The following is a 12,730-nucleotide window of genomic DNA, read 5'->3' as shown; positions in this document are numbered from 1 at the left end:
AAAATGTCCAGAACCATTTTTCCACGAGACCTATGTCCTTCGAGATTGCTTCGTAATCTATTTGAAAATTGTTCTTGCGAAATGTTTTAAGAATAACACGCAGGTTCTTAAATATCTTTTTATTGCACTTTGACAAAATTAAAAGGATTGAAAATGACATATTTTCAAATTTAATATAGAAAATCGTTTCAGTGATTCACTATGGCTCGTACTGAACATCGATTTACCATTAGCAACGAAACATTGTTCGTACGTGTGTATTGTTAGACTTCGTTTCTAGCATTATTATTGGGCTTTTTTTATTCAATCACAACATGAGCTTGAACCAAAACAGTCATCAACGGTAGACTGGCAAATGCCTTTACATTTCTAATAATTATACTTCCGAATTAAATATAAATACAATAATAATAAACTCAATATAACTATAATAATATCTTAAATTGATCTTCACATTGACTGATTTGTAAGCACAAAGATGCAAGTTTAATAACATTATTCTCTAAAAGGGGAAATTCGTTAAAAATTTAAGTACACGTTTGTTACTACATATACGTCAACTATTAAACATACTGTAATTTTTGTAGACTGCGTGGAATATTTTACCACGTTCAAAATTCAAAACCGATTTTCCCGATATCAGAAAAACGTCACTTGCACCGCAACGATTCTAGGTGCTTTAGTTTTAATTTGATTAAAAATATGAAACGACCCCGCTACGAATTGCTAACGAAAAGAGTGTACGAGAGGTCACTGATTCGGTTCAAACTTTACACACATACAGAGTTCGTTCTTCTGTTTACCAATGTGTGGCAATATCGAGTGTTCTAGGAACATGTACGTGTACCTGTGGAGCACCGTATGCATATAATCATCCGTTACAATTGGACTGACCATCGTTATGCAAATTAAAACCGTTTGCAACAATTTCAGGAAACAGAAGCCAAATAGAAGAATTCTTTTTCTGATCATTCTAATAAGCTGAACTTAATACAGTGATTTCTCTATATATGTCGCCAAGGCCTGGATGATAAACGTCGCGGGATTATCCCCACTACCGCGGGGTACACCCCGTGAGGGGCCACGAAGCTCGGGAGGCCTCGGACGCCAAGGTAAACATAACACGGCTCGGGTATGTGGACGATACAAGACCCGTGTAGTTGACATATATCGAGAGTTCACTGTACATCGCTGTTCCTAAATTCTTTTAATTTGTCTACCGGTTTAATTTGTACAAAAAAAATTCCCTGTTAAAATATTGACGAGTTTTATTGCCACTGAAAATTGTGTCGAGCGGTGACGCAAGCATCGCCGCGGCTCCCAAGCGTTTTTCGAAAATCGAGGAAGCGTGTGTCGCGTGTGCGGCGTATAAATGGTCGCGGGAAAGTTCAGCGACGGTTATTCAACGAAAGTGTTACGAGACACGTCTCTCGTTTTGTTTCGATCGGCTGCGGCTCCATGGGCGCGCACGCACCGCACGGGCTCGAGAGATTTATGATATTCTTCTCGCGTCGAGGCAGGACGAGGAGGTTCAGCGATAAATAACGTTTCGCCTGGAAGACACGCATACGAGCAGCCGCGGCGTTATCGATGCAAATGCACCTTGCCGCACCTACCTACTCGGGACGGGAATAGACCGGGGAACGATCGTTTTTCGGTGGAACGGCCGAGGCGATAAACACCGACGCGCATCATATTTTTACCTGGACCCGCACTTCCGATACGAGCACACCTCCCCGCTTCTTGCGTCGGCCATGCCCAGGCTGTTATTAACGCTGCACACGATTCGGCGCAGATCTATTTAACCGATACGCCAACAAGCACGCCCGGTACTTTGATTCCCTGCTATACGTCCGTGCAATTAACCGGGAATTTACCTAAACCTATCTCGCCGGGACGGCATAAAGCCGAATATACTACGGCCCGGCCGGAGCTGAATTTCTCCGGGCTCGTTCAATTTTAAAACAATCAGAATCGTCGGCCAATTAACGGGTCTACGCCGCGGCGAGCTAATGCGAGTTCCCGAACTTTTGTACGCGAAACGTATCCACGTGTCAATTACAAAGTTCGTAGACGGATTTGTTAACCTCGAACGGACTAGACAAAATTTCTCGTTTGAACAATACGTTTAGAAATTTAGATTGAAGACACTTGGGCTTTTGAAATTTTTTCAAGTAAAACTAATCAACATATCAATTTCAAAATTTATAGATCCATTCATCGATCTCTAAAGTAAAGTTCTGACTGGGCACGGAATTATACGAATTGAAAGTGTACGTCTATAGCTGATGTAAAATTAGCCGTGAGCGTCACCCGATGACCGACTTTAGACATTTTTTTAAACAAAACTAATGGACATATCAATTTCAAACTTTGTAGATCCATTCGTCGATCTCTAAAGTATGGCGTAAAATTTGTTTTATTCAAAAATTCTGACTGAGCACGGAATTATACTAATTTAAAGTGTACGTCTATAGCTGATGTAAAATTGGCCGTGAGCGTCACCCGATGACGGACTTTAGACATTTTTTTAAACGAAACTAATGAACATATCAATTTCAAACTTTGTAGGTGAGCTCATCGATCTCTCCAAAATAGGACAAAATTTTTTATATGCAAAAATTCTCATTTTATACGGCATACTTGCGTAAACAATATGTTCACGTCTGTTTTAAAATGACTTATCTCGGTTACCTAGTATCCGACATAATTTGCTAAAAAAATTGGTTGAAACAAAACCAGCCAACATGTCTATTCGAAAGTTGGTAGACATGTTCATCAATCTTGAACGAACAGAATAAAATTTACTCGAGAAATTGGTAAAAACTAAAAGAAAGGTTAGGAAGCCATAAAATTTAACAAAAATCGACTTAACGCTTTAGGATAACAGATCATCCTCCGAAGATACCTGTCAAGTATTTGCTAAAGACGACACCGAAGAGTTATCGGTCGCTTCCGGCAAGATTGATCTCGACGCGAGCGTAATTAAGTTGGCGTGGAAGATAAGACCTCGGAGAAAGCAAAATATGGTCATAAAAATATACGGGCCGTGTCACTTTGTCTTCCGAGTAGCAAGTTTTACGACGCAGTGACTCTCGCGGGTTGCCGCGGTGCCTCTGAATGCGACTGAACGCTTGAATAATAAATTACTCACTTAGAAGTTGGGACTTTCATTGAGAGTTTTGCATTCAGCAACCTACATACGCGCGTACACCATTTCAAACGCAGGTTTTCTCTTGGAAACCAACATAAAGGGCCAAATGGAAGTTAGGTACTTTTGTCGGTTTTCCTAATTTTGGCTATTTCATTCCATTTGCCTTTCGGAAAGCCGCAGATTACTATTAAAACAAGATATCCGCTCGGAAATGTCGAAAAAGTAGAGTGCTCTCACTTATCTTGTTTAAAGAACGTGAAACATTGTTCCTTATTCTGTAAACATAATTGCCGCTAGCTTTGTTCATTGTGCTTGGAGACGTATTGATTAAAATTGAACTTAACAGCTTATCTCTCTTTTTTGGTACACATTATGCGAAATTATATATTAATTTAAAACTGTGCAGGTATAATCATCAATCTCTGAAGAGCAGGATCAAATTTACTGTGCGCAAAACTTCTGATTGAGTGCGAAATTATATTAGTAGAAAAGATAGATTAATCTCGAAAAATTGAAGGTTTGGTTGAACTTCACTTCAGGAAACCAGAAATTTTTAACTTTTTTTATGTAATCCTGTAGATTTTGGCGAGAAAATTCTGAAAATCCAAGTTTCAATCCTAGGAGATCACTAATTCAAAACTTACACGTGTGTAAAGATGAACGATTCTCAGCGTTTTTGACAGGTAAGGGTGCCTTAACGCATCCGCTCCTTAAGCGACGCGCGACGGTCACTATATACCAGCATGGCGGCGCCCTTACCTGTCAAACCGCTGAGAATCGCACATCTTTACTCACGCATAACTCTTGAACCAGTGTTCTCCTGGTGTTGAAACTTGGATTTTCGGCATTGTCTCGCCAAAATCTACAGGATTGCATTTATAAAAGTTAAAAATTTCTGGTTTTTTGAGCAAAAGTTAATCCCTTATCGCTCAAATTTCCTTCAAATTGACTGAAGCCTTATTATAGTCCAAATTATCTTAAAACAAATATTGAATGAAGTACCAAAAATTTGGAAAAGTCGCCAACAATCGCTTTTATTGTTCACATTTACCACACACGCAGGAACACTTTGCGCGAGTGTATCGGTTAATTAGACAGCAAGCAATTCGAGGAATATTCAATCGCAATGATCAGCGTCTGCTGAACTATCAAGCTCCGGTGCCATAAATTGTCAGCGGTGACAGCCTCGTCCCCGAGCAAAGGTACGTACCAGAATCTACCGTTTTAAGAGACTCAGGTGTAGCGGCAGGTGGTGAGCGGAGCCTCGCTGATCGACGGAGAAAGGAAGACGTCGGCGGTCGGACATGGCGTCGATAGCAACCGTTAAGCTCCGCGATCATGCTACGGGAAGTTAGATTAATGGCCGACGAAGCGTTCGATATTTGTATCGTGTTCGGTATCGGCCGACATCGTGACTTTCGCATCGTGAGACGCGGCTCTCATCGTCGACGGCTTGTTTCTCCGATGACAATTAGCGATTCGCGACGCGCCTCGGTCGGTATCGTCGTCAGCGATACGTCAAACCGATGCTCAACCATGAACCGCAGATCTCACGCGCATGTGAGAAACAAATCTTGCCAAAGTATTACGTCATCCCATGAATCATGTTTTTTTAATTATTTTTTCACCAGAAAGTTAATGTACCTACGTCTATTTTTAATCGTCGAAGTATTGACCATCATTTTCTATGACCTTCACCCACCTTTCTCATACCATTCTCGAAAAATATATATAGAAACAGCAATGCTTGACTTAAGCTTGATTTATAAGCAGAAAATATGAAAAGAGAAAAAATCCTTTCACTATAAGCTTCTTTGCAGGGAAAGATAGAACGAAGATACCATTCATTTTTGTTAGCATACGCCATTTTTTCATGTTTCACAAGTGTACGCTAGCCAGAAAAATGCGAATACTACCCGCGCTCTAACTATTAAATCACGGGCAACAAAGATAAAGAGCATTTTTACTTTATCTGCACCGGAAGGTAAAAGCTTTTAGTCGAAATAAATTTCTCCCCTATTCCGGTTTTATCGAATTATCCGCGAAAATAGAAGCTAGCATGAAGATTTACCTTGCAGATTATGTTTGCGTAACTATAGATTTTCATTTTTTTCAGCTGCACATTTCTGTATTCCGTAACTTTAATAACAGCGGTTCTTTTGTTCCTTACGGTATAGACGATTTCGCTACCACTTGGCAAAAAAAGTTTGAGATTCAAGGTCAAAGTTAATTTTGCGGAGCTAGTTTCTGCACAACCTGTAAAATTGGCACGGACAATTTTTATTTTGCATAAAGACCCGCAGTGGGTTAGTAACAGTACATATCGCGCGCTGCGTTCATCAAGGGGGAAGAATTTCTTCCTGCTCGGAGAGCGATCTGGCCAAAACGCGAGGAGGCCAATGCAGGCACTAATTAACTAATAAGGGGCTTGTCTAGAGTATGATACGGCAATCGGAGGTTGATGTCGGCCGACACGACAATGTTCGGCCCGTTAGCCGAGTTAGTTGCAGCTAATTAGATTCTAAGCGCGGTGGTAGTCGAACGTACGTGATACCATTAATATCCGATATAATATTCGATACACGCGCGGCATTGATTGCGCCGAAGTGTAACAATAGTTGGTCGATAGGGGTGGGGGGAGGTGCGGGACGCGTAACGGAGCACTGATATTCGGTCTCTTCGTAACAATGGTAAACGCGGCAATGTTCTTCCGTTCACGTACACATCGGCACGCGCGCGTAAACGTGGCGCCGGCCCCGCTTTACGAGCCGCAAATTATTAATAAACAAGTTGCCGCGAGTGTTTCATTAATGCGTCCGGAAGGATCACGGATGCGAATCCGCGCGTTCAATTATCGACGAACAGAAATTGAAAATGCAAAATGGTACACGCAGCCGCGTTCTCCGTCTTGTGTAACTGGATCCAAAGGGACATTTTTTTTTCCAAAGTTGTGGCACGGCGCCCTAATGTCAGGATCAAAATCCGAAAACTGTGCGACGATGTTTTCGTGTTTTGCGCATCTCGAGGAAAATATTTTCCCGATCCGGCCCGTTGTGCACGCGACCTCGTAAAATTCGGCTGCCTCCTGCGAGCTGAATTATTTCCCGTTGCACCGAGGGAGGATGTTCTGAATTATTTCGACGTCTCTCCTGCCAAAGGTCCGCGAATTTCCACGGATAGTTTCGCCGCGTTTCCTGTTACGCTGCTTAGAACGAAATGCTCTTCGAGGAAGTACCGTTTTACGAGCGCGACGACTTCTCCGGGGCTCGCACGCTTTCGAGATACGGGATTTTTTACGGCCCGGCACGGTCCGACTTGTTTTCGAAATAATAGCAGGATGCTGGCCCATTAGGCGCCATCTCGAGTCTCTAAACGAAGCGTTATCGCCGCTCGATGACCGTCTCGGAATTACGTAAACGTTTCTAGATAGGCTGTGCATTACCTTTTACGCGCTCGAGTCGGCATTGACTTTTTGATTCTTTTCAATCGCCCGGACGTTATTCCCCTCGATGCTCCACAGAAACGGTGCGATTATACTTTCCTTACTGCACTGCGAAAATGGTGATTAGCGCCTCTCCGATCTGTCCGCAGAAACACAGCGGATCCAAGGAGCATCACATACCCGATTCTCGAAAAATTACCTATATTTAAACCGTGATAGCACGACAATATATTTGGATTCATCTTGAAGCTAGAAGCCTCTAGTTTCATAATCCATCGATTATTTTATTCTAAGATTTTATCACGATGTGGCAGGCGAGAAGTCAGAGACGCCCTTTTTCTCGATAAATCGATAAAAAAATGTCCTCGAAAACATTCAACAATTTTTCTCGCAAGTGAAATTTAGTAAGATTTGAAGATTAAAGCTTGCTCTTTGCAACAAGATTTTAAAAATTCATGCACGATTTTTTTTAGCCTGTATATCGAGCTTCGAATGAGAGGTATATATATACCGCCAACTTTACTGTAATTTACACCGTGAGTGCTTTACACGGCAGAACTTATTCCCCGTTTTTGTTCCTTAAAACAGTGTAAAAAATTATGGGTTTTTAAGGAGCCGTTGTAAAGGCTTCAATTCTCAAATCTAAGGTAGTCTCATTTACGAGAAAATTTTTTGACAGTTTTGAGAGACGTTTGAACTTTCCATTTTTAAGGAGAACGGGTCTTCAATTTCTCACCTGCTGCATAGCGTAAGAATATGTTAAAGGAAAGTGAACACTGCTCTGCGAAAATAGAGGCTTCATACTTTACAATGAGCCAAAGCTTATGGTTGTACTATCTATTTTCACGAAATTATCACAATTTGAACATCGACAGGTTTTCGAAATGCAGTGTTCAAGTAAGTGTCTCCACTGTACACATTTTTGTCAATTCTCGTTTATTGAATGAACATTTTTCCATTTTGCACATGAATTGCTCTTACCGAATGCTCGATTAATCGTTCAATTAAACAGTCTTTCTGAACTGATTTCGTCAATCATTAAGTTTTATTCCTCACAATTGAATCGACAACGGTGAAATATCTGTTTTGCTTTTCGCCTCGAGTTGTTCAACCACTGAAATAAATTTGTTTTAATTTTCGCGATCGAACAAGCACGAAGCGAGCATCGTTTTCTGTTAACATTCAAGGGGAAAGTCCCAATGAAAATGTTTCTCGTCGCACTGCACGAAAGTGACCAAGTGCATCCGCAAATCGGTAGACGCAATCAATTATTCTTAAAATATCGCATTCACGATCGTACTTTTCAACTTTCAATCGAATAAACATCGTTCCCCGTTAATGTCCAAGAGGAAAGTCCCAATTACATTTTTCGTGGCATACTGAATGGCCGTTGCTCTTGCCGAAGTACTTCGGCAATTAACCGTTGCCGTGTAATTAACTCTGCCTGCCGATCGTACCGTCGGAGGAGCATTAGCCCGGTAGCTCGGCCTTTAATTCGACTATTCGGTCGACGAAAGCCAGGCGGTAACGTCGACAAATCGATTCTTTTTTTGGCAAATCGATCGGCATCTGCGGGTCGATTCAGCGAAATCGTTGACGCTCCGGCCGCGCTGCGCTGCGCCGCGCCGGTCCTCAGCTTCCATTTAGCTGCGTTTACATTTTGTTAATGACCGTGTCGTAAAACGAATGCCCGGACAGCGACGAAGAAACGGAGGCGTCGCGATCGTTAAACGGCCCGATAAATTTCCCCTGATTTATGAAACGATTTTACGATCTGATAATAATGAAGCACCGGCCCCCGATCGATTCGCTTCTTTATTATTCCGGGAACGGGCAACGAATGGACATGATTGCTCCTTTCGTCGGAGATAAAACCGTTTATTGCGCAATTAACAAATCTCCGATCATCGAAATAAGATGGGGAAGTCGGGGAAAAAAAACGAACGCCGGGACACGAGGGGAACGAGGATTTATCAATGTTCGATCTTCCGATCGTTTCGTCGGCCAACTTCTGCAACGGGGGCCCGGGCGAGTTAATAAATTTCCCTGTTTCTCATTTATGCAATTTTCCTTTGACTCAATTACGTGAAAAAATGAATGCTAAAATATTCTTCGAGCTCGCCTTCTCTGGACAAGCTATAAACTGTTTATTTGACAGATGCGAAAGCTGATACTTTTCTTTGTATTTATAATATTGCCATTTTATCTATATTATATTGTGTTTGCAGGTTGCGGCAGAAACTTGTTCAAAAATATTTTGCGAAATAATTTTTTAATTAATGTAATTAAAAGAATCAAAATTCATTTCTCCCTCGAACAGTTTTAAGAAGTCGCGAGCAATGCCTCGATGTCAGTAAATTCTTCTAATCCTTCCATTGTCTGAAATTACACCCCCCCCCCCATTTTCCCCATAAATGCATAAAATCCGCAGTCCACTTGTAACTAATATATTACAAAAATTAACTTCGTTTGTATTTTGGAAACATTAAAATAGATCGTTCGTGGACAGTGTCGGTCAATTATGCGACCGATAATCGATAAACCACAATATGTAGGATGACTCCTACATACTATGTGTGTACATGTATACTGTACAGGATGTGTCACGAGAAACAGGGCACCTAAATATCATATCTGGTAGAAATTGAAGGTGGAACGTAATATCCAACATAGCGAATAAATAAATTACTGATAGTATTGTCAAGGTTATTCGAAGGTCACTGACATTTAAAGCACGTATTTTCTAATTTATAGTATTGTAGCTGGTATCAAGACTATTCGAAGTACTTGGTTAATTGGTAAATATTAAAATCAACCAAACTGGACCAATATAAGAATCATCAAACACTAAATGCTTCAATAAATATTAAAATTCTGAAAAGGAGAAGATTCTGAAAACGTACCAAGAAGAATTGTTCATCAATAGATAATAATTTCTAACAGCAAAGGACTTCAGGGATCCGTAGACTTCGTCACGAGATCTACAATCTTCCGAATTCGATCGAGATCGGTATCAACGTCTGAACCAGCGAGTACACTCAGAGTAACAAGTATCGAGGTCGACCGGTAGAACCTCGGCGAGTCTCCCTTTGAGCCGCAGTATTATCTGCTGCATAAGGATCAAAGCCCGTGCGTATTCGATCATCCGGTTCGACGATAGAGGCGTCGCTCCGGATGGGGAGTTCCGATCTAGCGATAAGTGCGAGAACTAACACTGAAGTTACGTGCCTCTATGACAGCGCCGAAGGAAATTGATGTGCCGTAGATCGAACTGGGAAGGGGCTAGGGGGGGGTGGGGAACAAATTGACCTTTTGATCCCGTAACGTCTACGTGACATCCGTAAGACCAACGTGACTCCGTTGGGCGCCTGACTCTAGCCTTCTTGCTCACGTACAGGGTGAGTCCGCCGAACGTTTTCGTCCGAGACCACTCTGTTGTTGTTTTGTTGTTGTTACGAGAGAACAAGTGTCTGCCTCGGTGGGACAATCATCGTGAGAGGGAAGACCTTTTTCTCTCATGGTCATATTCTGGTACTTCGGCATCGTCATCGTTTCTACAAATAGGATGACGTTTCTGGTAGCGTGACGTTATTTCAAATTCACATCAGAACAGTTTTAATTTTTATATAAAACTCCAACTACGCCGAGTCTTTAATTTCATGAAACGAGAATATACATTGGGCAACATTGCAGACACTTATCCGTTACAACAAAAGTAATTCCGTCTATTAATTTCATCACAAATGACCTTCATTATTTTTGAAACGACATAGCTTATTGTACGAGAACGATGTTCGTGTTTGCTGTGCTCTAGTAAGGTTTCTAGTTTCTCGTGTTATTGGAAATAACTATAGGGATATTTTCGGTGAAAATATTATGTGACTCACCCTGTATAGACTCTTTGCAGCGAACGTACACGCCTTCCGCGTATATCCCGCTAACCGAGTGCCTCCTTTAATTTACATCTCATCTATCCCGAGGCTTCCCGACCGAATCGAATCTCGAACTGAAAAACCTTCGAATTGAAGAAAGCAATCGAATGGTTTGCGTCTAGCGATTCTTGGCTTTCCCAGTCGTGAACAGTGATTTGGTCTTGTCCTTTGCCCGTGCTAGACAAATACTTCTTGATTTCTCATTTACAGTTGGTATGGAAATAAAAAGCCGCGGTTTATCTCCGTTTGACGATGTTTGACGCATAGAAACTTCTACCTATTTATCAGGTATTATAGACCATTCCCTGTTTCATTAAAAATGAAGAACTAGTTTGCAGATGGCGTACAATTCTCCGAAAAGCTCGGTTTATCTTCGTTTGACAATGTTTGATGCATAAAAACTGGTACCTATTTTTTGTAGATATTATTGACCATTCACTGTTCCATTAAAAATGAAGGACTAGTTTACGGGTGGCGTGCAACTCTCCGAAAATCTCGGTTGATCTCCGTTTGACAATGTTTGATCGGACGAGGATGGCGACAGCCGTGGCAATCTGCGTCGGACGTCAACAGTCCTCGTCCAACGGAACGGATTTGTTTCCGAGCGTCGGTCGAACGGTCCGCGAAAATAGGAATTGTATTGTTTTCTACGATTAACAGAATGTCGGGGAAGCAAACGCGACTTTCCAGACCGTAGAATCCGCTGAGTCCTATAAGGGATGGACAAACAATGGCTGCGTTCTACTTTCGCCGTGTCAACGCGGGAACGGACCGCTGCCGTATCTATAGACCGTTGCCACGGCAAGACAAAGGCTGGACAAACAACTGAAAGGAATTGCAAGAAGCACCGCCAAGAGGAAACCCGATTGCAGGCTCGCCACGCTTTCGACACTTCTGGGGGTAAACAATCGAAGCGAATTTCGACCGGGGAAGATTAGACAGAGACAGGTAAGCGTTTCCAATGGAAGGTAGACACTGCTTCTTCAAACTTTCCATTTGGTCTTCATCTAGCAACGATGCGAATGCTGCGCGATTCCGTAGACTCGGAAACTCGAATCAAGATTTGGATTTGCAATGGATCCGAATTTTACAATTTTATCTTGACGTAGCCATTTTGCGATTGACCTCTCGAGACTTGAAGTATCTGGCAATTTTCTACGGATGTACAGAAATGATTATACAGGGAATAATTCGATTGCAATTGGTGATAGGAAAAAATATGTCAGACAGAATAGTTTCTTTTTAGAGTTATAGAATAATTATAAAATTGTTAGAATTATATATTTTTCCATGTATTGTGTAGTAGTGTTTTAAGGCGTGTACAGCGACCTACGACTCGAGGTCATCCAAGATCATTGATGGTCAACTGCGATTGAAAATATTTCACTTTGAGGAGGAACTGGTGTATATTAATTGTGCCGACAATTTACGATTTTAGAATCGATTTAATTGAAAGTAAATGCGGTTGAAAGTAAATTTAATTCTACCGAAAGGGAGCGTCAGATTTTACGCAATTTATCGCCGCAAAGGTCGATAAAGTGTTTTATTGTTGCCAGCAGGTAAATCTATTTTATTGGCTAAATAACCGAGCTTCGTGGGTTAGCACCCCTAACACCGTCCGCGACAAAAGGAATTCCCAATCGCGGACAAAGAGGGGCAGTAAAAAATTGCCGGTGAAAAATCCATTCCCAATAAACGAAAAGAACGAAAAAAGGTATTTCACACGACCGCTTCGATTCCAGCCGATGCGGAAAAGGGGTTGAAGAGGAAATAAAGTTAAACGCCAGCTCGTGAACGAATTCGATAGGATCGCGGACAAGCATTGTGAGAAAAAGTGGCGTTCCGCTTCCTGCAAAGTTGAAATCGCCTTCGTTTCGGACACTTAACCCCCGCCTGTCCCTTATCTCTCTAACTTAACATAATAAATAATTTTTTTTTTTTGAACATGTTAAATACCGCGGCGGTGATACATGGGTGACATTATTCTTTCTCGAGGGCTGATGAATTAATTCTGATACTGAAAAATTGTTCCAGTTTCGACTTTATTCATAGAGTTACTTTCATTTTTCTGGAAGATTTTTAACAGTAATAAATAGACTGCCGATCTTCATAACAAATTTTCTGTATTAATTGCACGAACCAGAAAAGAAATAAAAATTGATACCAACTGAAAGAGCCTCTAATATAAAATCAAGTTTAGAC

General features: G+C 41.4%; 1 protein-coding gene across 8 annotated transcripts in view; it reads right to left on the bottom strand.

Annotated features, from left to right (window-relative positions):
* The window catches only part of Kug (FAT atypical cadherin kugelei), a 751,012-nt gene that overhangs the window by 289,618 nt on the left and 448,664 nt on the right, over window positions 1-12,730 (bottom strand). The window lies entirely within an intron of this gene.

This window comes from Halictus rubicundus, chromosome 7, assembly GCF_050948215.1.
Source record: "Halictus rubicundus isolate RS-2024b chromosome 7, iyHalRubi1_principal, whole genome shotgun sequence".
Classification (NCBI taxonomy): Eukaryota; Metazoa; Arthropoda; class Insecta; order Hymenoptera; family Halictidae; genus Halictus; species Halictus rubicundus.
This window is presented reverse-complemented; position numbering and strand designations above follow the sequence as displayed.